This window comes from Mesocricetus auratus, unplaced genomic scaffold (assembly GCF_017639785.1).
Source record: "Mesocricetus auratus isolate SY011 unplaced genomic scaffold, BCM_Maur_2.0 Super-Scaffold_100022, whole genome shotgun sequence".
Lineage (NCBI taxonomy): Eukaryota > Metazoa > Chordata > Mammalia > Rodentia > Cricetidae > Mesocricetus > Mesocricetus auratus.
In genome coordinates, this window is record NW_024429203.1 from 16,704,905 (window position 1) to 16,729,626 (window position 24,722).

Genomic DNA, 24,722 nt, shown 5'->3' on the forward strand with positions numbered 1-24,722 from the left:
GCTTTTAACAGACTCGCTCTGTTTAATTATTAACCCTTAACTCATAACTATTAATCTATGTATTTGTTTGTTTTCTTTTCCTTCTTTCCTTCTTTCTTTCTTTCCTTCTTTCTTTCTTTCTTTCTTTCTTTCTTTCTTTCTTCCTTTCTTTCTTTTTTTCCTTTCTTTTTTTTTGAGACAGGGTTTCTCTGTGGCTTTGGAGGCTGTCCTGGAACTAGCTCTTGTAGACCAGGCTGGTCTCAAACTCACAGAGATCCACTGCCACTGCCTCCCGAGTGCTGGGATTAAAGGTGTGCGCCACCACCGCCAGGCTGTATTTCTTTTTTTTTTTTAAACCACAAAGCAACCAATTTTATTAAGTTTAACAGTTTCTCCGATACAAAGAGGAACATCAAAAGAAAACCTACGACATGTGCACATGTAACCTTCCTCCAATCTATGATAACCTAAGAGGAGAAAAAGGACAAAGCTCTCTTCCATAGAGAAAGGTATCTTCGCTTTTGGGAGACGCTTCCACGCCCCATTCCATGTCCTCTTCCTCTTTCAGCCACTTGGGCCATCAGGATAGCAGCTTTCCCTTGGCGAGGCCCGGACCTTGATGCTTATTTTTCATACTCTTTAACATGGGTGCGGCTTTCAGCCTGTCAGGCAAAGTCAGATCTTGCTGCCACGTATGCACACCTGCTCCAGCTGTGCCACTCGGCCATCTCTGTTGGTGACTGTGACGTTGAACATCTGGCAGTTCATGTTGTCCTCTGCTTCAGTGAGCTTCCCTTGATAGACCTCACAGTGTTGGTCTCACATATCACAATGTGGCCCTCAGCCTCGTGCAAGACTTTAATCGGCACACCGATAGACATCTCGGCAGGTGTGGTTCGCCACCTCTCCTCACCAAGTAACTGCAGGCTCCTTTTCGGTTCTGGCACAAATGTTAGAAGGCGAAGGCGCCAAGTGAGGGAATGGCGGCCCCGGGTACCCAGACTTAATCTGTATTTCTACATGGCCTTATCTTACTGTAGAAGGCTCCAGCGTGTTACTCCTTGGGGGGCTGCATGGAGTCCACCTCGAGACTGTGTGTCCTCTCCCCAGAATTCTCCTTATCTCGTAGCCCCGCCTATTCTTCCTGCTTGGCTACTGGACAATCAGCGTTTTATACATCAACCAATAAGAGAAACATGCGAACAGAAGGATATCCCCCATCAATAATGTTTTATCTGAACAAGAAGCAGAACATTTGACTCCTCAGATACTTCAATATGTTTCTTCTAATAGTTCTCACTTTCCCTAAGTTCACTTCTAGTAGCATAGATTAGTTTCGCGACTTTAATACCTTAAAGATGAAGGGCCAGGGGTATAGCTCAGTGGTAAAACAGTTGCCTAGCTTTTGTGAGGCCCTGGGTTCAACCACTCTCTGTAACCTCCATCCCTTTCCCCACCCCATAAAAAAGAAAGAATAGCTCTTACTTTGTATTCTGAGATGGCTTAGAGGGAAAAGATTTATTTGCTGCCAAATGTGACTCCTATGTCTATGGAAATTATCCAGCTTGTTGCTTGTTTTTGTACTCTATATTCATGAAATTCTATGAATTTCTTGGTATTTGGATTCACAGTTAAAAATACCTTTGAGATTCATCCAAAGGTATTTTGTTATGTGAATCCGATATCTATCCAATCTTATTGTAGAAATGTATATATATCTACGCTTTCATAGACTGATAGTCATTTGAGTTTCCAGGTTCTGACCATTGAAATGATGTTTCTGTGAACCTTGTAATATGCATCTTGTGACGGGCATATGTGTGTACTTACTTTGGATATATCCTTAGAAGAGGACTGCTGGTCACAATGCCATGCATATACTCACCTTTGTATTTTTCCAAGTGGGTGTTCATACATTCACCCACAGTGTCTGAGAATCCTAAGAGGCACACCCCTCTCTGTCAGTGTTATTTTTTTTCAATGAAAAAAATTTTAAGACATTTTGGAATGTAATACATTGTGGTTTTAACTTGAAATTTCTTTGATGACTAGTCCGTCACTTAGATGCCAGTTATTTATGAAGTGTGTGCTTAAGAGTTTGGTTGCTTGTTTCAGTTGGGTTTTCTATATTTTAATACTCTGAAACTATTTTGAGAAATATGTTTTATTCAATGTTCTCTTGTTGTCCATTGGTTGCATTTTCTTTTCTGATGTCTTGAAATTCTCATTCTACTACATTTAAATTTTATTTTTTATTTATTCTTCTCTCATCCAATACACCCTGACAACAGTTTCCCCTCCCTCCACTCCTCCCAGTGCCCCTACCTCCTCTCTCCTCCAGATCCACTCCTCCTCCCTTCAGAAAAGAACAGGCCTCCCAGGGAGATCAGCTGAACACAGTAAGACCAAGCACAAACCATCAAGGCTGGATGAGGCAACCCAGTAGGAGGAAAAGGGCCCCAAGCTACATCTTAAAAGAACAAAACAGTCGAGGCCAGGCTGGACCGACAGCCTCCAAAACAATACAGAGAAACCCTGTCTCGTAAAAAAACAAAACAAAACAAAACAAAACAAATACCCAAAAAATACCCAAAAAACAAAAAACCAAAAAAAAAAAAAAACCCAAAACAGAACTGAAAGTACGTTATGTGCTCTATGTAGTAGCCTATCAGTTATTCCAGCATTAAGAAAAAAAATCCTCAAGTGTTCTCTAATATATTTTTGCATCCTATTTCTCTTTGTGCCTGGAGTCCATCTAGAAATACATAGGGTTGGAATGGACGTCAAGGTATATTATTTTTCACGTGTGTATTTACCTGATGCTTCTGTATTTTTGTTTGTTTACTAGAAGGAGGCAATTGAATTCAGCTTGTAACCAAGAGGGACTAGGCCTCACATTTTGAAGGACTGTCAAGAAATTCATATACTACTTTAAACCATATTGGAGAAATGAAAAAAACTGAGGAAATTATCCATTTCTTATCCCAAAGCCAACTTTATTGCCATACTATTAATAGCATACTCATATCAATATTTTGTTATATAATTTGACATATACAGCAAGGCTGAAAGAATTCCTGCCATCTTTAATTTTTTTATTTGCATGTTTTGTTACTCATCTATCAATCCTGTACCCACCAAGCCATCTTTTAAAATATTTATTTCAAAATAAATTGCAAACATTCTATTTCTCTGAATACTTCAGCATGTACATCATTAAATTTGTGTTTATTTACATTTTATTTACTTTGAGGTAAATTTTACATACCATTGGATGTACAAAGTTTAAATGTATACATGGAACTTGATACATTCACATATTCCTGTAATTTACTTTCTGTTAAGATTAGAGCCATTTTTATAACCAGAAAAACCCCTTTTAATTCTGTTTTGGAGACCATGGTTTTCCAGTGGAACTCTCCATACTTTTTTAATTATAATCTTTAAATATTTTATTTATTTTACTTCTTTATTTCATATCCCAGCTGCATTTTCCCCTCCCTCCTCTCCTCCCAACATCTCACTCACCCTCCCTCTATCCTTCCCCACCCCAATCCAGTCCTCTTCCATTTCTGTTCAGGAAAGGGCAGGTCTCCCATGGATCTCAACAAACCATGGCATATCAAGTTGCAGTAAGACCAAATACCTCCCCATGTGTTAAGACTGGGCAAGGCATCCCAGTATGAAGACTAGGGTCCCAAAAGTCAGTATAAAAGAGTCAGAAAACAGCCCCCGTTCCTGCTGTTAGGAGTCTCACAAGAAGACCAAGCTACACAATGGTAACATATATGCAGAGAGCCTAGGTCAGTCCCATGCAGGCTTCCTGGTTGTTGGTTCAGTCTCTGTGAGCCTCCATGATCCGAGGTTAGTTGATTCTGTGGATTTCCTTGTGGTGTTCTTGACCCCTCTGGCTCTTACAATTCTTTCTCCCCTCTTCTTCATGATTTCCCAAGGTCTGCCGAATGCTTGCCCGTGGGTCTCTGCATCTGCTTCCATCAGTTGCTGAATGAAGCCTCTTTGATGACAACTGGGCCAGGCACCAATCTATAAGTATGGTAGAGTATCTTTTGGCATTTTAACATTGACATTTTTCCCCCTTCAGTCATGTTTGGTTCTATCCTAGGTCTCTGAGTCATCCAGCCAGTGGGTCCTGGTGCTCCAGGCAGTGTCAGGGGTAGGCTTATTCTCCTGGCTAGACTGGTCATTGATTGGCCATTCCCTCAATCTCTAAGCTACCCTTACCATTGCACATCCCATAGGCAGAACTGATTTTAGGTTGAAGGTTATGTGGCTGGGTTGGAGTCCCAATTCTTTCACTTGAAGTCTTGCCTGGTCACAGGAGATTTTCATTCAGGCTATGGATCTGCTATTGCTAGGAGTCTTAACTGGGGTCATCCTTGTAGTTCCTGGGAGATTTCCTTGTGCCAGGTTTTTACCAGACCCTGAAATGCCCCCTTTCCAGTAGCCTCTTTTAGCATTCTCCCTCTCTGCTCCCCCCAACCTGATAGCTCATGTTCTCATCCTCACTCACCCACAGTCCACTCACAAAATCTCAACTTCGCCTTCCCAAGGAAATCTGAATGCTCCCCTCACCCCAACTCTCTTAGTTACCTAGTCTCTCTGGGTCTGTGGAGTGTAGCATAGTTATCCTTTATTTTACAGCTAATATTTGCTTATGGGAACTCTCCACACTTACATAATTAAAAATTATTGACCATATTAATTAGAATTATTTTATTGTTTATCAATAACTCCAGAATATAGGCAATCTATGGATTCACTTTTACTGTCTATTCTTTTGTTTACTGATGTTATGGTTTTATCTAGAGTGTGTCACAGGTCCACATGTAAAAAACTTGATTCTTGTTATTGTATAACTATGGAGGTATAAACTTAAGAAGTGGGCCTAGTAGGAAGTTATCAGGCGCCACCCTTAAGGGGGATTGCAGGGGCCTGATCTCTTCCTCTTGGTCTGTTCCCTCCACGCCCCTTTATGACCACAAGGCAAACAGTCTACCACAGATTCTAGACATGATGCGTCTTAAAGACCAAAAGTAATGGGGTCATTCATTCATAGATGGAAATGTCCACAAATGGTGAGCCAAAGTAACCTTTCTTTTTCTTTATAAGTTGATCATAGCTGTTATCCATTACAGAGAGAGAAAGCTGAGCAAGGTTGTCATATGGCCTCACTCTTTGCATTTCTGAATTTTAATTTTAAGTCTATGCTGGACACTGTGTATGAAAAAACCCACAGAATCACAGATGCTCTAGCTAGTCTGTCACCAGAGGCAGGTCATGTTTCTTCTGTTAGGCACACAACTGGAGATGCTGGTCACTACCTACTCAGGAACAGGCCCTGTCAGGCCAGTGTTGAAGAGGCCTTAAGACAGTCTGCATTAGTTTGCCACATTCTGGAGTATGGTCTCTCCAGGCTTTTGACTGACATGTCTGTCAACTTTAAAAACTGAGAAATTTTTACTCCCTTGAGAGGATTTTCTTTCAGCTTCTTAGCTTCTAATTATAGGTGGTTTCAAAAAGTAGCCCTAGTTTTTCGAAGGGCAATGAGTTTGCGGGAGAGAGCTTAGGGCTATCCCTGGCTTCAGGACTGCCTTTGCTTCCTGAGCAGGGTGGAAGGCGTTTCACACAGCAGGGTGGAGGGGCTTTCACTTTGCATAGGGTTCTGCACAGTAGTCAGTTCACACATTGCCAGCATCCTGCAAATGTCCCATGGGGAAAACCGACCATGTGTTTGAAGCTCCTCAAGTTTCCATCTGTCATTCCACCCCTGTAACAACAACTTAAGCCTTTGATGGCTCATTTTTTTCCCTGACAGAGGCCTTCTTGAACCAAAGCCAATGATGAATTGCTGCCCAGAAGCAGAAGCTTCACCCAGAATAAAAATTCCTGGTGATATATACACTTCCCATTATGGTCTTACAGAAGAATTTAGTTAGGAGACTAAATCCCTATGTCTTCTAAGGTTACTGGCTTATAGTAATTTATTTTTAATTTGCATTTCTTTTGATAGTTAATGAATTTAAGTATCTTTTTATATGTGCATTAACTATTTCTGTGAAATAAATTACTTAATAGCTTTAAACAGTGAATGTACCATTTCCACTTTCCATAGCTCAAGAATTTGGGAGCTAGATTGCTCACAAGGTTACATTCAAGAGATTGGCTTTAGGCAGATGCAGAGGCCCACAGGCAAACATGAGGTGGAGTTTGGGAATCCTGTGGAGGGGGAGGAGAAAGGAGGGTAAGGACACCACCAGAAGGCTCAGAGGATCAACTAACCTAGGATCATAGGAGCTCACAGAGGCTGAACCAACAACCAGGGAGCCTGCTTGGGACTGACATAGACTCTGCATATATGTTACTGTTTTGTAGTTTGGTCCTATTGTGGAACTTCTGACAGCGGGAACGGGGGCTGTTTTCTGACTCTTTTATACTGACTTTTGGGACCCTAGTCTTCATACTGGGATGCCTTGCCCAGTCTTAACACATGGGGAGCTGCTTGGTCTTACTGTAACTTGATATGACATGTTTAGGGGATACTCATAGACACATGTGCTTTCCTAGATGGAGACAGAAGAGGAGGGGTTGGGAGGTGGGAGTGATGGGGGGAGGGGTTGGAAGGGAGGATAGGGGGTGGGGGGCTGTGATCAGGATGTAAAATAAATAAATGAACAAGAAATAAAAGAATTTAAAATAATTTGTATAATACCTATCACTAGTTGTAAGTTGACAAATTCTTTAGCTCTTACCACTACAGTCTTTGGACTTTCCTTACGCTTTTGCTTTAATCTTTCTATGAGCTCTTGGTTTTGCTTCATGTATTCATTCTACACTGACTTTACTTAATATGTTAAAGATGTGAAACTATCATACATACTGTTGTTCAATCTGGAGTCCTACAAACATCATCATCATCAAGACAATGAATAGTTCTGAGATGTAAAAGTATCAAAGTCACATATAAATGTGGTTAGTTATCAAATAGCTAAATAAAATAAATTCTACAATGTTGGATTATCAAATAGGAAAAGAAAAAAGAGAGATTGGCTTTGTTCACCCTGAGGGCTGAACTGGTATTGGAAGAGTCATATCCCAGATGACTCACTCACATGGCTTTTGGCAGAAGGCCTCTGTGACTGGTGAAATGCCTCACTTCCTTACATGTGGCCCTTGGCACAGGACTAGCTATCTTACTGCGTGGTTCCCAGTCTTTTCTGAAGTGAGCAGAAGTGAAGAGAAGCATGAATGCATAAGACACAGAAAAAGCCCAGAGCTACTGCTGAGGACTCTGGATTTGCCCTATGTGAAATGAAGATGCTGGGAAGATAATTGATAAGACATTAAGGACTACTGATTAAGGACTGCATAAGAGAAGGAATCAATCAAGACTAAATCAAAATAGGATAGTTTTAGTATAAGTTTCAATGTCTACTGTTGATCCAATCATCCCCTTTACAAATACTATAACTTGTGCTGGAGTAATGGCTCACTGGTTAGGAACACTGGTTGACCTTCTAGAGGACGCAAGTTCAATTCCCAGCTCCCACCTTAGAGTTCACAACTTCCTGTAACTCCAGTCTCAGGTAATCCAATGTGCTCTTCTGGATTCCAAGGGTACCAGGTGCACATGTGGCACACAGACTTGCATGCAGGAAAAACAACTGTATACATAAAAAATAAAGAAAACACAAAGGAAAATAAATGCTGCAACTAATTAGAAAGCTGACCTGACAATATGTGATGACACTGGTTGTCAGTCAGCATGTAATCTTTGGTCCAGCAACTACAGGGAAGAAGTGCAGCAAGACATGCTATTCTCAGCACAAGATTGTGTTATTCTACAACACAAAGTTTATCAGTAATTTAGAGGCTGTGTTAGAGAAGACATACTGAGGGATTAATCTATGATGACAATTGGGTTTGGTCCCTGCTTGCTTTGTACACACACACACACACACACACACACACACACACACACACACACACAGCACAGCACATACAGTGTGTACCCAAACAGACTGTGCATAGAAATATCGATGGGACTTGGCTACTTTCATTGCTGTCACACAGATGTAAGCATTAGGAAGCCATGAAGAAACTGCTGTAGGTGCCTCATCTGGTCACATGTCACCGAAGAAAGAAAATAATAAAGAACAAGGAACTGTACACACCCACAACTCGTGTGTTTTCCCAACAGTGTGCTTATGAAAATTGTATTTATATTTGTGGGTACATTTACATTGAAAATGGAAGAAAATATGAAGAGAAGTGAGATTCAGCACTTTGCATGTGTATGCCAGTAGCTGAGTTTACTTTGCATATGAAATTGGATCCAACAAATTGAGTGTTGGGCTCAAACCCCAGGATTGTTGAAACGCCAGCATCTGAGACTAGGCTGGGCACAGTGTTCTCCTGGAGAAGAATCAATCATGTATTTTGTATTTTAAAAAAATTGGGCAAATTTCTCTTGGAACATAGTTTGTCCTCATATGATAAGGATGCCAAGAAGAGAGGATGCGATCGAGAGCGTTCCTTCTGTGTTCAGAGGAGCTCAGCAAAGTTCAGACGAGGGCAGCATTAAAATGTGTAAATAGATACAGCACACAGCATTCTCAGAACAAAAGGAAACTGATTTAACTAGGGAACTGGGTCCCCCTCTTCTCTCTGTCCTTTGTATTGTGGTCTCAAGAAGTCTGGCTGTCCTTCACTTCCTTGTCATGTCCCTTCCTTCCTGAAAAGTGTCAGCCACTCTCACTGCCTCTCCACTTTCGTGTTTAAGCTTCGGTTCTCAGAGCACTATATTGGTTTACCACTCTTTTCAGCCCTTCAAGGCTCACTGTTGATAGTAATTATTTGTGGATGCCAAGAAGATTGTTGAGGCACTTGAAACAAAAAGGTAGGTTGAGGTTTTATTTTTAAAAAGAAATCATTTTGAAGCTATGAAACTGAGAAGATAGCATCACTATTTTCCTGACCTTGGATTTGGCAGCGAATTTTTAGATTTGATGCTAAAAATAATAGAACTAAAAATGGACAAACTCAGACATTTCCCCAAAGAAGGGGTTTATATTTCAAATAAGCATATGGAAAGATGCTAAATACCATTAGCTATTTGGAATTTATAAAGTGAACTCATGTTGAGATACCACTTTGCATTCAGTAACATGCTTATAATAAAAAGGAATGGCAGGCTGGAAAAATGGCTCAGTAGTCTACATATATTGCTCTTTCAGAAGACCTCAATTAGATTCCCAGCACTCATGTGAGCTGCTCAGAATTGCCTGTGACTTTAGTTCCAGGGGATCTGAGTTTTGCTGGCCTCCATGAGCAATCGCATGCAATTGAAACAAAAAAAAGGATGGGTAATAACAAATATCAGTGAGAGTATATACCACATTTTCTCATCCATCCATCCATCCATCCATCCATCCATCCATCCATCCATCCATGTACACCTAAGTTGATTTCCTGTCTTAGCTACTGTGAATAGGCTGGAAATGCAGACATTTCTTCAATATGCTGGTTTAATTTCCTTTGGATGTATACATCTACCAGAGGACTAATAGTAGCAGTATTTTAAATTGCTCATTGAATTTAATTTTGAACAAACACTGTAATGTATTTCCTTTTTCCACCCCTATGCTAATTTATCTTGCAGTCACCAGTGTGTGAAGGGAGAACTTTCATACATTGCTGATGGGAATATAAAATGGTGCAGCCACTGTGGGACAGTTTGGGATGTCCTTGTGTTTGGCAGGCTTTTTTATGATTAGACATTAAAAGCATAAGCAACAAATTTAAAAATAAAAAAATTAAACTCAGACATGGTAGTTACTGGCAAGTTGAACACAGTGACATTGTATGACCTAATCTAAGATGAATACAACACATTTCAATAAGATATCCTTGCATTTTTTAAGAATTTAAAATAGCAAAAGCAATTGTCATGCATGTAAAATGATAAATATGTGTAAAAAACAAGAAATAAAAACCATCACACTCCTATCCAAATTATGAACATTCTTAACTACTTCATGCTACCATTTCCAGAGATTTCCCTCTGGGTTCATATGCCTTATTTTCCTAAAGAAAAATTGTATACACTATTTATAATTTATATTTTACAATACAGAATTGTGGGCTAGAGAGATGGTTCAGTCAATAGAGTGCTTGCCGCAGAGCCATGAGGACCCAAGTGTGGATCCCTGGCAACCGTGTAAAAAGCCTGGTATGGAAACGCACACCTGTAGTCCCAGAATCAGGGTGGTGAAGACAGGAGGGTTCCCGGTATTCATTGGTTGGCTAAGTGGAGAGCTACAGGTTCAGTGAGACACCCTGTCTCAAAACAGAAGATGGAGAGCAATTGAGAAAGACATTAGATGTCAACCATTGGCCTTAACATTCGTGAACATGTATGCACACATACACACACAAATGAATTAGAGGACATTATTTTGTTTAATTTCACATATAGCCCTCATACCCTAGGAAAGACTCTTTAGGGTTCTATTCATGGTGGTGAAGATGAGAAGTTCACATTGTAATATGAGTGTGATACTTTAAATTAGGGGATCAGAAATGGCTTTATTAGCGACCTTTGGGATGTGCCTTATTATCTTAATGTTAGGTAAAAGACTTCACATCCAGAGAAAAGTGTACACAGATTCATCACTGACAGTTGCCTTGGCAGTGGCAGAGCCACGGTTGGGACCAAAGTCACTCTGATTCCCAAGCATGGTTTCCATGCATATTCTAATATGCTCTGAGCCATTCCCAGATGATGTCCTTGGTGTGCAGAAAGGAGGATCATGTCTGAGTTTGCAGACTTGGAATTTCTGGCAAGCAGTCATTGGTGATGTTCCTCCAAATGAACGTAAAAAGCAACTGAACATTGCAGTGTTGTTTTACATCTTTTTCCTAGTTAGGCATGCCTGTAGTTGTAGCACTTGGGAGGCAGAGGCAGGAGAATCAGGAGTTTAAGGCTAACCAAGCTTATAAGAGATACTTCCTGAGAAAAACAGTGAAGGAAGGAAAGAAGGAAGGAAGGACATGTGAACAGGGAGGTAGGGAGGAAGGAAGGAAAGAAAGAAAGAAAGAGGAAAGAAAAAGCCAGAGTTGAGTGAGATTTACAATCACAGGTTCTTATAATTCATCAAAATGTACTAGAGTACTAATCCTTTTATATACCACTGAAAGTAAACATTACCTTAAAAGCACCCATATTTAAGGAATGAGGAGCAGAGAAAAATGAAGTGAAATACCTCTTTAATTGAGATTACACATATGTCTTCGAAGAGGAATGCTTTGTGTATAGCATGTGTGTATCTCTGAGTGTGTATGTGTGGTGTATGTATGCATATATGTGTGTGTGTATGTGTGTGTGTGTGCGCGCTTATTCAATTTTGCCACAGGAGGACGCCAGGTGCTTTACTCTATCACTCTCTATCATATTCTCTTCAGAAAAGGTTTCTCTCTGAGTCTGGAGCTAGGCTGGCATCTAGCAAGCCCAGTAATCCTCATGCCTCAGAACCCCACAGCACTGGGGCCATAGGGCTGTTTGCATGTGGCCACATCTGGCTTTCAATGTGAGTGCTGCAGATTCAAACTGAAGCTCTCATGCTTGCATGGCAAGTGATTGATGGGGAGTGTTCTTCTATGTATATGCTTCTCTTTTTGGTTAATGAATGAAACACTGATTGGCTGATTGGCCAGACAGGAAGTGATGTAGCTGGGCAGAATCAGGGTAATCAGGGACAAACAGGAAATTGCTCTCTTTTCGTAGAAGCTGAGCAGTCATCATGTTGCAGGCAAAGGAGTTGCGAGTCCAGCATATCCTGGTAAGATAAGACCACCTGGAAATACTTAGATTAATAGAGATGGCTTAATAATTAAGACAGAGCTAGCCAATTAGAAACCCAAGCCAATAGCCAACAGCTTTATAACTAACAGAGCATCCATGTGTTTCTTTGGGGCTGAAAAGGGCGATGGGACCTGCCGAGCCAAAGATAACAAGTGATTACGCACCTCTCCAGGCCCATGTTTTTTTCTTAATGGTAAATCAGTTAGATTTCTTGTCTTCTTTATGATGTATGTTTACTTTACCATGACATGTATGGCTCTCCTGGTAGTCCTGCTTCGGGAAGATCAGATCACCTGGTGCCAATCCCAGCTCTGTCACTCTTGTGCTACACTGAAGAGATTGCTTCATCTTCCAAACTGTCAGTTGTAAGAATTGTACCTAAGAGGCCAGTATTCATAGGGATGGATAGATCCCAGCATGGAGACAAAGGACTGAAAACACACTAGTCCTGAAGACAGTCAGCAAAAGCAGCTTTTTGCAATGCCCAGGATTCAAGGCACAAAGACTTCATCTTGCTCTCATCCTGTCGGAAGAGAGCCCCAGGTAATTGGACAGCAGAGGGAGAAGGCCTATGTGAAGCCTCATGATAACAGTAACCAAAACAAACAAACAAACAAACAAACAAAATACAGGCTGTCGTGAAGCACCATGGCATCAAAAGCTCCTTAAGATCTGTGTCCCTGCTGTCATCCCCATAATTGAACAGTTACACAAATAGACATATGGTATGATTGTGACTCTACTTAAGGCTCCAACCTCAGGATCCAGTAAAAGTCTGTGCAATTCTCCCTCTCACTTTAAACAGCTGCTTTGGGAGCGCTCTGGGGAAACATATTGGCCTGGTAAGACTCTACTGGACCAACAGGGAATCACACACAATTGTTTCTTCATATTTCTTTTACAATATTCATCCCCCTCCCCTGACTACATCTATCTTTTAGCTTCTGTGATTGAGGTGGTTTGGCAAAGGGGGATGTGACAAACTGCTAGGCTGGCATTTGTCGTACTGCTGTAACCCCTTTGCTACAATGTCCTCCACATCACCTTGGCCCACAATGCTCTGGGTCTAAGAGGGTTGGCTGCTGTTCCTGAGGTAAGTTCTCGCCGTGTTGGGTAACTGGCTTCCTTGATGATTAACTAAATGAGATGATTGGAGGCTGAGAGGGCGGCCCCATCACTAAAGTACCTGCTTTGCGAGTGTGAGGACCTAGGTTTAATACCTATGGTGGGGTACGTTCCTTGTCCATACACACACATGCATCCTGGCCCGAGAAGAAGCTGAGGCACAACCGGTGAAGCCATTCCTCAGGTCAGTGAATTCTAAACTTGGGATGCAAACCCAGTGTGTCTGGTCCCAGAGGCCTTGTACATCCTCCTGCTTCGCTCCTCCTGCAGAGGAGAGACTTTCCTAAACTCTGGTTTGTTTGTCCTGCTAATATTTTGATAATAGCTAAAAACTTTTTTACTTCTTTTTAAAAAACAAGTCATCGGTTCTCTAAATCAGTGGTGGGTGCCAGCCACTCCTCAGGAAATTCTGTTAGGAGATCTGACGCCAGACCTCAAATCATAGCAAGCGACTGCCTGGTGTAAGGGAGACCTGCACAAAGAGGATGGCGTTGAGTGTCACAGCTGAGAGGGAAGCCCTTGAGTGGTAAGAGAGGCATTGGAAGGCTCTCCCCTTGAGAGGAGAAGTGTACAGTGATGGTGGCCATGGCCTCAGATGTATGCCTGGGAGGTGATTTCTCTCTGTATCTTATTTATCTGCTGACTTCATCATATTCCCAGTGTTAATCGATGCTCTTCAGGCCTATCAAAAGCTGTGGCTGGTGAGAACCAAGCAGCATAGTCCCATTTACTGTCTTAACAGTAGAGACCCATCCAGTGTTTAAAGCAGGGTGTCTTAGTGGGTGCTGAGGACTCTGGTCTAGATAGTCTGAAAGCCTCTGGGGACCCTCTTGTCTCCACCTCTCATCTCACGTAGGAGAGATGTGATGACAGATACATGCTACAGGTCCTGTTTATGATTTCTGGGGATCCAAATTCAGTCCTCACCCCTGTGTAGCTAGTGCTTTGCTTCCTAGGCCAGTTCCCAGCCCTGGGATAATTTTTCCATCACCCCTGTGTGAGCTCAGGGCTTTCCTAGAGGCCAGTCTCACATCATGGTGCATGGCTTTCTCTGGAATGGCAGAGACACTCTACAGATTCAACGGATCTCTCCCTGATTCCCAGGAGATGCTCAGAACCCAAGTCTTTCTAAGCAGTGACATAACAAGTAGGAAAGGTGTCCACGACACTATACTTGGTTTCATGTAGGAAGTTACGTAAAGCCTTGTGTTAAATTGCCCTCCTGTACTCACAGGCGCAAGTCCACACTCTCACACAGGTTTACATATAATTAAAAATAAAATCTTTATGATTAAAAGGTATTTGAAAAATAAATGAGTTTCATATTTAGACTTGGGCCCAATCCTATATTGGGATTGATACCAATACCCACCTATTGATAAAACATTCAAAATTTCCAAAATGCTCAGAAAAAATCCAAAATCTGAGACACTTCTGGTTCCAAATATTTCTAAGAAAGATGCTTAGCTGAAACTTTATTTTTAGGTTAACTTGGTAAATTAAATTAAAAAATGCAAATAGAAACCAGACTGAGACATAGTCAATAAGTCTCTGTAGTTATCATCTTCAACAACGTAATAATGTTTAAGCTTGGTCCATATGTTCATTAAAGGGAGGCTATACTGTTTCCATGATGCCTGGCATGGAACACTGCATGGGCTTATGTTGAGGGAGGGCTTTCCAGGATGACCAGGTAGGAAATTAAGTACTCCCTTGCAACAGGGAAGAAAAGCATCCCATGTCCTAAATGACAGCTGCACGTCCCTAAAGCTTTTTGTAGTGATTGTGGTTAAATGGCATTGACTAGGACAGGAGAAAGTTCCAACCTGGCTGTAAGGGAGCATGGGAAATATAATGTGGGATGGGGTAGGGGTGAACCCTGCCGTGCTTTTTTCTACCGGAAATTTCCAGATAGGCCTTCAGGTCTGAGGTTTCAGATCACCTCTGACCCTGTACAGACACAATATAACATCCCTGGACCACAAGGGTCTGACTCCAAAGCTGACAACCAGCATCAAAGAGCTGTTGACTTTCTGCATGGTCAGAAAGCCCTGGCCAGTAGGGCAAGGACCCAAATGCTTCTTCTTCCCCCTGCCAGACATATTGGTTTTAGAAACAGCTAGGTAACTCTGTCCCCATCAGATGCTTAATGCTTTGCAGCCAGTTAGAGGAAAACACCAGCCACGACAAGGTTAGGTCTAGTTACTTGTGTGTAACCTTTGAAGTGAGAAGTTGGGACCCTCCAGGCAGAAGCTGGACTTACCCTGGCAGATGGGGGCTAATCCTCAGTCAACGATAAGCACATGACACCTGGTTCATAGGGTTATTGTTAGATGGCTGGCCTATGGGGTCTGGGACTAGATGAACCATGTGCTGGGTGTTGGGATAGAAGGACAGCAGTCTTGAGGATGAATAGAGCATGAGCCTAGGTCATCCTGAAGCCTGTGAGGGTGCTGGAATGTCTCAGTGATCAACATAGGAGTGAGCACAACATCTCTGTTGGAAGGCTCCTTGGTTCCATCTCCAAGATGAGATCAAGGCTACTGATTCATGAGGCTGCATCTCAAACATTTTGAACATGCTTTCTGCTGGCTCCCGTACTGGCATCGAGAGCCCACAGGTGGAGGAGAAAGTCAGTCCTTCAGGCAGAACTTCACAATACCTTGTTTCTTTGTACAAAGCCAACATCTTGGTTACTTCCCAGACTAAGGGTTTTTTTTTTATTTTTTATTTTTTGGCATCAAGAGACAGATACTAACTTGCTTAGTTGGGCTCCATCTGACTCCAAAGCAAATGGAGACAACGAAGACTGCACCCTCAGCCAGCTATCTAGAGGGGGGCACTATCATTGAGGTTAGCAGGGAGGCCAAGGGCAAGGCCATAGGCCAGGGTGAGAGGTGAGACATGGCGTGGGATGGGCACATCTCTCTGCTTGTGGCAGGCATCCATGGAAGGACCAGAAGGAGGCGTTGGTTCTCTTGGCTTTTGTTTTTCATGTGTTGGACTTGCAGTGTCTTCTGCTAAGCCTACACTGGTGTGTACAAGGAGGGGTGAGGCTGGAAGCATGCAGGGCGCATTGATTGATATACGTGCACCGGTTTGGCATGGCAATTGCTGTGGCCCCAGCTGGGAAGGAGCTTGTATTTGCCAAGCCCCAACCCACATCTGGGATCACCTCAAACATAGCCTGATTTTTTTCTTTACTTAAGATTTTTTTCCTAAGATGATGAATTGTCAGATATGAATATGGGATAGGAAAGTAACAAGGATGAATTTTAGGGACAGGTGCTCCAAGTAGGAAAACAAGATCAAGGGGATGGAGAAGTGGCTCGGATATTAAGAGCCTTTACTGTTCTTCTGGAGGACCCAAGTTAGGTTCTCAGCATCCATGTCACATAGGCTCATAACCACCTGTTAAGTCCAGCTCCAGGGGAACTGATGCCCCTTTCTGGTCTCCATGGGCATCTACACTCAGGTGGCCATACTTATACACACACACACACACACACACACACACACACACACACACCGCATACATATACAGAATTAAAAATAAAATATTAAATAGGAAGAGGAAAACCAAGACTGCTAAGGCTGCTGGTATCTGTGCTCTGTTCTGGTCTCCATCTAGAGCAGAAAGGAAAAAGATGAGGCTAGTGGTATTCTTAGAGGTCAAGCAAGGCTGGGAACTTAGGACATGGGCATGAAGACAGAGAGCCACTGATGGATTTTTTTCAGTTGGAAAGTCAGATTCACTTTTTCGTAGTGTCATTAACTGTAGTGAATTCTAGCATACATCTATTGCCTTTGCTAACTGAGACACCCATAGGGCCTGACCCAGGATGGCTTTGGTAGGAAGGTTGGTGTGGGTGGGACTGATAGGAAATTCATTAGCACATAAACCTTGGATAACTCCATGACCAAGAAACATGAACCATCTTCATGTCATATCAAGGCAGCTTGTCCCCCATGATTTTCCAGCTAAGATGGGAGGGATGTGTCTCCAGCTGAGGTGGACATTCAGGAGGAAGTAGGGTATGCAACAAGGTCATGAGTTTGACTCTAAAAATGGTATATCTGGAGTCTCCACAGGGCTTGTGCATCCAAGCCTTTCTGGAGATCTGAGAGAATGAGGGCAGAGCAGAAGGGAGCTTTGCTCTAGAGGATGTGTTTAGTGCTACCGAAAGCAGGGAATGCGTGACTCCAGTCTGCTGATCCAGGCAGCCAGTGTGACCATCACTCAGGGACATGTGGGGAAGAGGAAACTATGGAAAAAAGAAAGAAAGACCAGAGAGGTTAGTACAGCTGGGGCCACACTTCAGCTCTCTTCTCAATCTGTCGTGAGTACCCAAAGTAAAGATCAGGATGGACTTCCTCTTCTCTTGGTCCACGTTAAAAGAAGCATGGGCCAATGGGAACCATGAATGATACTTCAAGTCTTGCTGTTGTCCCAGATAGGGACAGCCATTTCCCATGTTTGACATTAACACCAGCATGTGCTGGCTAAAAGGAACACAATCATAGATGATACTTGCAGTTGAATGTCATGTATTGGGGAAAAAATAAAGACGTATCAGCTGTGGTCATTGGAAATAACCATAAAAACAGGCCTATCCCTAGGCATCTTCAAAGAGATCTAAGAGAGGAAATAAGCATTTGGTACCATTCTTGGTATTGTTTCTTGACTCTCATAGGACTTGAGTCTTTCTAATGAAAATAGACCAAGAAGTAGAGAGTCTTTCACTCTACTCACTGAGCTCCAGAGAGCTGCCTGTCTCTGCCTCCCTAGTCCTGGAATTACAAGCACAGTGTCTGTCCCAGGAACCAAACTCAGGTCTTCACCTTTGCATAGCAAGCACTTACAGACTGATCTATCTCTCCAGTCCTGAAATTTTGGAAGGAAAGCTGTTTTAATAACTTTTCTAGCTTTTGGAGGTGAATTGATATCACAGGCAAGCCATCTACAAGGTTGGGGTTGAGAACAATAAGCAGAATAGAACATAACACCAGTGACTGCAGTGGGAATCGGGGGACCTGGCTTCACCCTTCCTGCTCATTAGGGGTGAAATCTCTGGTTGTCTTGATTGTTAACTGCATGTAAAAATGGCTTTGTCATATGAAGACAGTTGGGCACAGGTTTTTGGTACTGAAAGACCTCGTGTTCAGGTCTTTCTGAAGTCCTGAAGGCCTCCTGGAGAACTGGTGATGTTCTCACAGGTTCTGTCTCTGAAATTTTCTTTGGCCCACATGGTTTTCACTTACCTTAACACCAAAGAAGATTATACGATTGGCTGATAGAATGCCAGCAACCTAGAGAGCTACTGCAGCAGGCCCAGGGCTATGCTTTCCATTTTATTAAAATTCTTATTAATTTATAGCCCAAGAGATTTTAAGCCAAGCTTAATCTCCTCTAGGGCCCCTAAATTCGTGCAGGATTCTGGTACCTCTCTGTGTGGATACTGTGAAATCAGTAGCCAGCTGATGCTACTCTGAAGCTACCTCCTCGGCCCCTCTGGTGTGGTGTCCCTGCAGGATACTGTTTCCATCTTGTCTGTGGAGACAATTGAGTTCCACAATTATACCTCCATTCCTTAGGTTGAAAATGAAACTTGAACTTTCTGGAAATATTAAGTACCAAGCTTTTCTCCCTCAAGGATGGTGAGCTTATTGGCTCCTGTTTTTGGAAAAAGAATTCTATTGGTGAAGTTGTACCCTTGTAAGATGAGGGGAACAAAGGCAAGTGAGGAAGAGGGGCCTAAAACATTGGGTGTTGCCTGGAGCATGACCAGGGGACAGATGTGTCAAGACACTATGCTGCTGTTTCCAAAGGCAAATGAAGAGGTGGCCTTCCTCTGTGGCTGGGACTTAGACTGGGCTCTTGCTTGTTCTTCCCCAGTCACTTTTGTTCTTCAAATGGTGCCTTCCCAAAGGCCTGATGGAATATACAGCTGACCAGGGTAAGAGAAGTCTGTTGAGTTCTAGAATGTTTATTACAAGGGTATCAGACTTGCTATATAATTCCATATTAATAAACAATTTAATATCAGAATGGCAAGGCTCCCTCCTGCCCTGGGCATGCATTTTTGGTCCAGAGGAGTTGCTGTTCTGGGCGTGCAGATGAAACAGGATATTGCAGACAACTTGAATCCTAATTTGAGGCATAAATTACCGCACACCTGACCAGGTGACATTATCCAAATGACAGATTGTCACAGACACAGGTCATTGTGTTCATAAGGGTGATTTATGGCCTGGGCTTAGAAATGAATAGGGAAAGAAGTATTTCAATGTAGCCATTTAATACCCAAACTGTTAGGTTTGGTCAAGACCGTCTTTAAAAGATTAAGGTGTCTTTCTTTTGTTGAATTCGTCCATATTAATCAGAATGAGGGGATAACGGGGGGGGGTAGGGGGGAGGGCACGGGAGGAGGGGAGGGAAAGGGAGAGGGACCTGGAACTGACTTGTGAAGCAACCTTGTTTCTTATCTAAATTTAAACTGGAAAATAAAATAAAAAAAGAAAGGTATGACTTTTAAAACATTTCAATAAAATGAAGTGGAAACATTTGGTTTTGACATCATGCAGCAGTGCAGGTAAGGTCATTCTTTCCTGATTTGTAGAACACAGAACTCAGACAGAAGCTCTCAGGCGTCTCTCCCTGTCTTTACTTAGGCTTCTGTCAGCATCTTGGCATCTTGTCTTTGGGGGCTGAACAGAAAATGAAAACCTTCATTGATTTCCTGCCTTATTGAATCTGGGCAAAGATTTTCATCTCTGTAGACACAGAAATATCCACAAAAGACAAAGGCTGTTTGTCAACAGCAGGTGAGTGGTGTTTTCAAAGTAAAGAGCAAAAGAAATAGCCACCAGATTCATCACACACACACACACACACACACACACACACACACACACACACACACACACACACACACACACACCCCTTATGCCTCATCAGGTCTGGGTTTTCCTCTGAATGTGGAAGCTAGATGCTTCAGCTGATTGCCTTTTGCTTAGTCCCTGCAGGGGGAAAGGGAGAAAGCCATGTGAGCCACTTGAGGAGACAATTCCCACCCAGGCAGAATCACAGGGACTAAAGGAACTTAATGTCTTCTTAGGGCAGGTGCTCCTCTGTAAAGTTAGAAATAATGGTGAAGACTTTGTGACTGTCACTCTTGTAGTGTCTACCACACAATGTGCCCTTCCTTATCCCTTGATCCTTGCATCATCCCGTGATGGCCCTTGATCATGTGTTCTGACCTTGGCAGGATGCAGGAGCAGAGTGTGATTCTTGGGGTTTCAGCACCTATGCCTTCTCCTACCCCCTCTCCTTATAGTCTTTCTCCTCCCCTCCACTGTAGCCTACGGCCACCTTCCTAAAGCCACCAAGCTCTTAGGAAAAGCCTGTCTGTGCAGGCAGGTCCCTCTGCCCATCAGGACCTCAGTGGCTTCACATAGAGAAGGGGGGACAAGGATGGATGGGGCTGACAACTGCTTCATGTTGAGGCTGCTCTGAGCCCAGTACACACACTCTGGTCATCGTGAGAACCGGGAGATGCTTGGCCCTTCCTAAAGGATGCCAGTCCTTGGCTGTGCAGTGAGGAGTTACAATCTCCTCTGCAGAACCGGGGAAGTCTTGCATAACACCTTCAGTGGCTGTGGGAAGTCCCTGTCACAGAGTGGCTGTAACCCAGGTCTTCACAGGGCTGTGTCTGCAGGTACTAACTCCAGAACTTTGCAGTGCCTGCTGAGTGCAGCCAAGTCACAGGGGAAATGGCAGGGAAAGGTTATACGTCTGAAATGTCACAGAGCATCGGCATTGAGGATGGCCACTCCACCTCCGGCAAGCTGGCAGAACTTGGTGGCCAACAAGCCTTAGGGTCTAGCCTGGCATGAGTCTTTCTCTGTGGCAGACCACCAGAAAGGTTTTTGAAGGTTCTGAGAGGTTTTCCCAAGGTGAGCCACACACTCACAGAATAACTAATGTACTGCTCTTGACCCCGGAAGGAGGGGAGATGTGGGAGGGGGAAACAGGGGTAGGGGAGTTCCAGTTCCCTCTGTGCATGATCTTCACCCGGCTGGATGTGAGCAGTGAGCTTCTGCACTTGGCCAAGCATGTTCTGATGTGGTGTAGTGGCAGTTCATCTGTGCTGAAGATGACTATGAGACTAGTGTCCAACATCAATGTCTCACACATGTGAAAAGTCGCCCGACAATCAAGATAGCAAAAGCACCTCATCTTCCCCTGTACCAAGCTTGGCAAAGGGCAGGCATTGCTGTCTATCTCCTTGGATCATGTGGTCTGTGGGCGTGTACTATGAGTTATTGTCTGATGATGAGGCGCAGAAAGGTATGGGGTGGGTCTAGGACCCTTCTGAGATTCACCAGCTCTTGAGTGAGCTTTTGCATTGCATTTGTCTGATATATAAGGATAAACTAAAAAATATTAAATAAATGGAGGCTATTTCTAATATACAGCTACTGTAGACTCATAGTAGGTAGGTCAACAAGATGTCTCAGTGAGTAAAAGCACTTGCAGCCAAGTCTGATGACATGAGTTCAATACCTAGGATACACATGGTAGAAAAAGTAAACAGACTTCTGCAAGTTGTCCTCTGACCCCCACATATACATTGTGGTACACACATGTCTACTTCCTAATAAGTGTCATAAAATATTTAGGATTATGATATATGTGGACCAAAGGGAACTTAAGTTTAATATATCTTTCTATTTTATAAATGGAAAAACAGAACCACAGAGAAGTTAACTTTTTGTGCATGGTCACATAGCTAGGTAATATATCCAAGTTTTATTTTCTGTAAAAAAATCTCTTTTTTTATTTTTTATTTTTCTAAGTTTAGGGTTTAATAGCCTAGGGTAAAATACAGCTATGATGTATAAAGTTAGTATCCATTGGGAAAGATTAATGACAGCTAACTTTTTAAAAGTAGTCTTTGTAGCATTCCTTCATCCTCTCTGGAGATCTGAGCTACCACCCCATCATTCTGATGGATGAATTTCTTTATCTTATCTCTTAGCATAAATCTCCTTGGGGGTATCACTCTAACTACTTTTCTCTGGCTGCAATCAAACATTCTGACCAAAAGCAGCTTGGGGAGGAAAGGGTTAATCCTGTCTTATACTTTCAGGGCATGATCCATCTTGAGGGAACAGGGAAGGAACTCAAAGCAGGAACCTGAAGCACAAACCATGGAGCAGCTCTGCTTGCTGGCTCACTCTCTGGCTCACTCCCTAGCTCTCAGCTACCCATCTGCCTAGGGAATGGTACTGCCCATTGTGGGCTGGGACTTCCTATGTTGTCAGTCAAAACAATCCCTTACAGACATGGCCACAGGCCCATCTGATGAAGAAAATTATTCAACCTGAGGTTCTGTCTTCTCAGGTGATATATGTTATGCCATACTGACAATAAAAACTAACTAGGACAGTATAATATAAAACAACTGCCTTTGTTTTTGAAGACAGAAGTTTTGAGTTGACAGTGTATTATTTTTTGCTTATACTTTAGTAACTCCATCTTATCCTCTCCCAGCTTTTGTTGACAGTTGGGAGATGTAAATCTTGATCTCATGGTGTTTTCTTGTATTCAACCTGTCTTCTCTGGTTTCTTCAAAGATTTTCTCTTTATCTTTCGATTTCAGAGAGCTTGACTATGGTGTGCCTAGATGTGGTTTTCTTTGTAATTACCCAACTTGGGATATGTTGAGGTGCTTGGGACTGTAAGTTTGTATCCTTTACCAAATTTGGAAAACAGCCATTCCTTCGATTATATTCTTAATTCCCTTCTCTCACTTCTTACAAGTTTACGTATTGTTACCGTGTGGATGCCACAGGACAACTGTGTGGAGTCAGTTATTTCCTGCAACCTTAATATAGGTTCTGGCATCTAAATCAAGTCATCAGATTTGTGCAACAAGGCCATTTGATGACCTGAAATTCTCAGGACACTAGTTTTGTTCACTTTTTACCACCCTCTCTCTCTCTCTCTCTCTCTCTCTCTCTCTCTCTCTCTCTCTCTCTCTCTCTCTCTCTCTCTGTGTCTCCCTCCCTCTCTCAAGACAGAACACTTTCCATTCAAATCTACTCAATATCCTGCCATCTTCAATATGTTGTTAAAACTTACAGTGATTTTAGCATATTACTTTTTAATACCATAGGCTGTCTGCATGGTTCATTTTTAAAATTTCTATTTCTCAAAGGGGTCACATCCTGCTCATTTACACTTCAAAGCTGATAAATCTTAAATTTAAAGATCTTTCAATCAGAGTGTTTCTAGTAACATTTTCTAGTAGTTACACTGTTCTGTGATACATAAAAATGTTAGATGTTTTTCATTTGTTTTGTTGGAAGGTCTCATGTAGTTCATCTTGGTCTTAACTCCATATCTGTCCAAGGACAACCTTGAACTTCTGATCCTCAGGAATTCCTCAGCAAGAGTACTGGTATTACAGCTGGAAATTAAACCCAGGACTTCTTGCATGCTAGGCTGGCACCCTGTCTCCTGAGCTACACCCCAGACCCTCAATTCTTTTTTTCCTAAGGTAATTCCTCCCACTCTCAAAAACTTCTGCTATCCCAAATCTAAACTCTCTCCTGCAAGGAGCTGGTACCTAGTGGAACAAAGATGAATGTGCACAGCGTAGACTGTTAAAGAGAGTGGGGGGTGGGGTTAGCACAATATAGACCCAGACCTTGTTGTTTGTTCAGAGTCCACATTTTTGAGGGCAAGGAATCAGGGAATGCCTCCTGGGGAAGATGATACCTAAGGCTGCCGACCAACTAGGGAGGAGGAATGCTTTACTAGAGAAACAGTAAGAGTGAAGTTCCAGAAGTGAGATACACCATTGCTTCATGGTGTACACATGCGCACCAGTGTACACGCATGTAGCACTTTGCTAAGGAGAGCATTCTTCTACTTGGGAAGTAGCAGATGACAAGGTGTAGAGATACCATTTCTAGGGAACTACATAGACTGGGGCCTATGCTCCCAAGGATTCCCTAGGTCACAGACCCCAGGTGGCCCTTCTGCTTAGCCTTTGGGGGACCTAGCAGTGACTACAGTGGTAATTGTTCTTCAAGGGAAGCAAGCCCTCCGATGCTTGCTTCTTCCTGCCTTCTCTCCAGCCCTCTTTTCCTGTCAGCCTCACAAATCAATATTTCATTTTGAGAGCCCTGTTTGATGCTGGTTGGGCTTATTTGCTTCGAAGTCACCGTGGCTAACTCGCTTTGTAGGTCTGTCAGTATGTAAATTAAACCAGGGATAGATCGCATAGTGTTGCTTAATGTTCAGCTGATAAAAATCCAAATGATGTCACCATATTCATTTTTATCAGCTGAACATTAAGCAACACAAAGGGAGGATGGGAGGGAGAGGGAACTGGGATTGATATGTAAAATAAGATTGTTTCTAAAATAAATGTAAAAAGTGAGTGTGGTGTGAAATGAGCATTTTATCTGACTGCAGATACAGTGCCGAAGTTAATTAGACAGGCTGAGGGAAACTGCTGTTAAGTGGGCCTGGGGCTTTCTCCTGGAAGGGGTGTTCTGACTCTCAGACAGCTACAGGTTCAGCTAGAACAGGGAAGCCAGGGAGAGTGGGCAAGAGCAGGCTCAGAGCACTGAGGCAGGGAAGGGAACCTCCTTAAGCAATCAATTGCCCTCATCTGTGTGGATGGCTGGGTCCTGCCTGGGAGAATGAGGGAGGTGCAGGCCC

The 24,722-nt window shown here is 42.7% G+C and overlaps 1 pseudogene; it reads right to left on the reverse strand.

The window, feature by feature from the left end:
* Positions 1–446: 446 nt before the first annotated feature.
* Positions 447–860, reverse strand: LOC101834263 (annotated as a pseudogene).
* Positions 861–24,722: the final 23,862 nt, after the last annotated feature.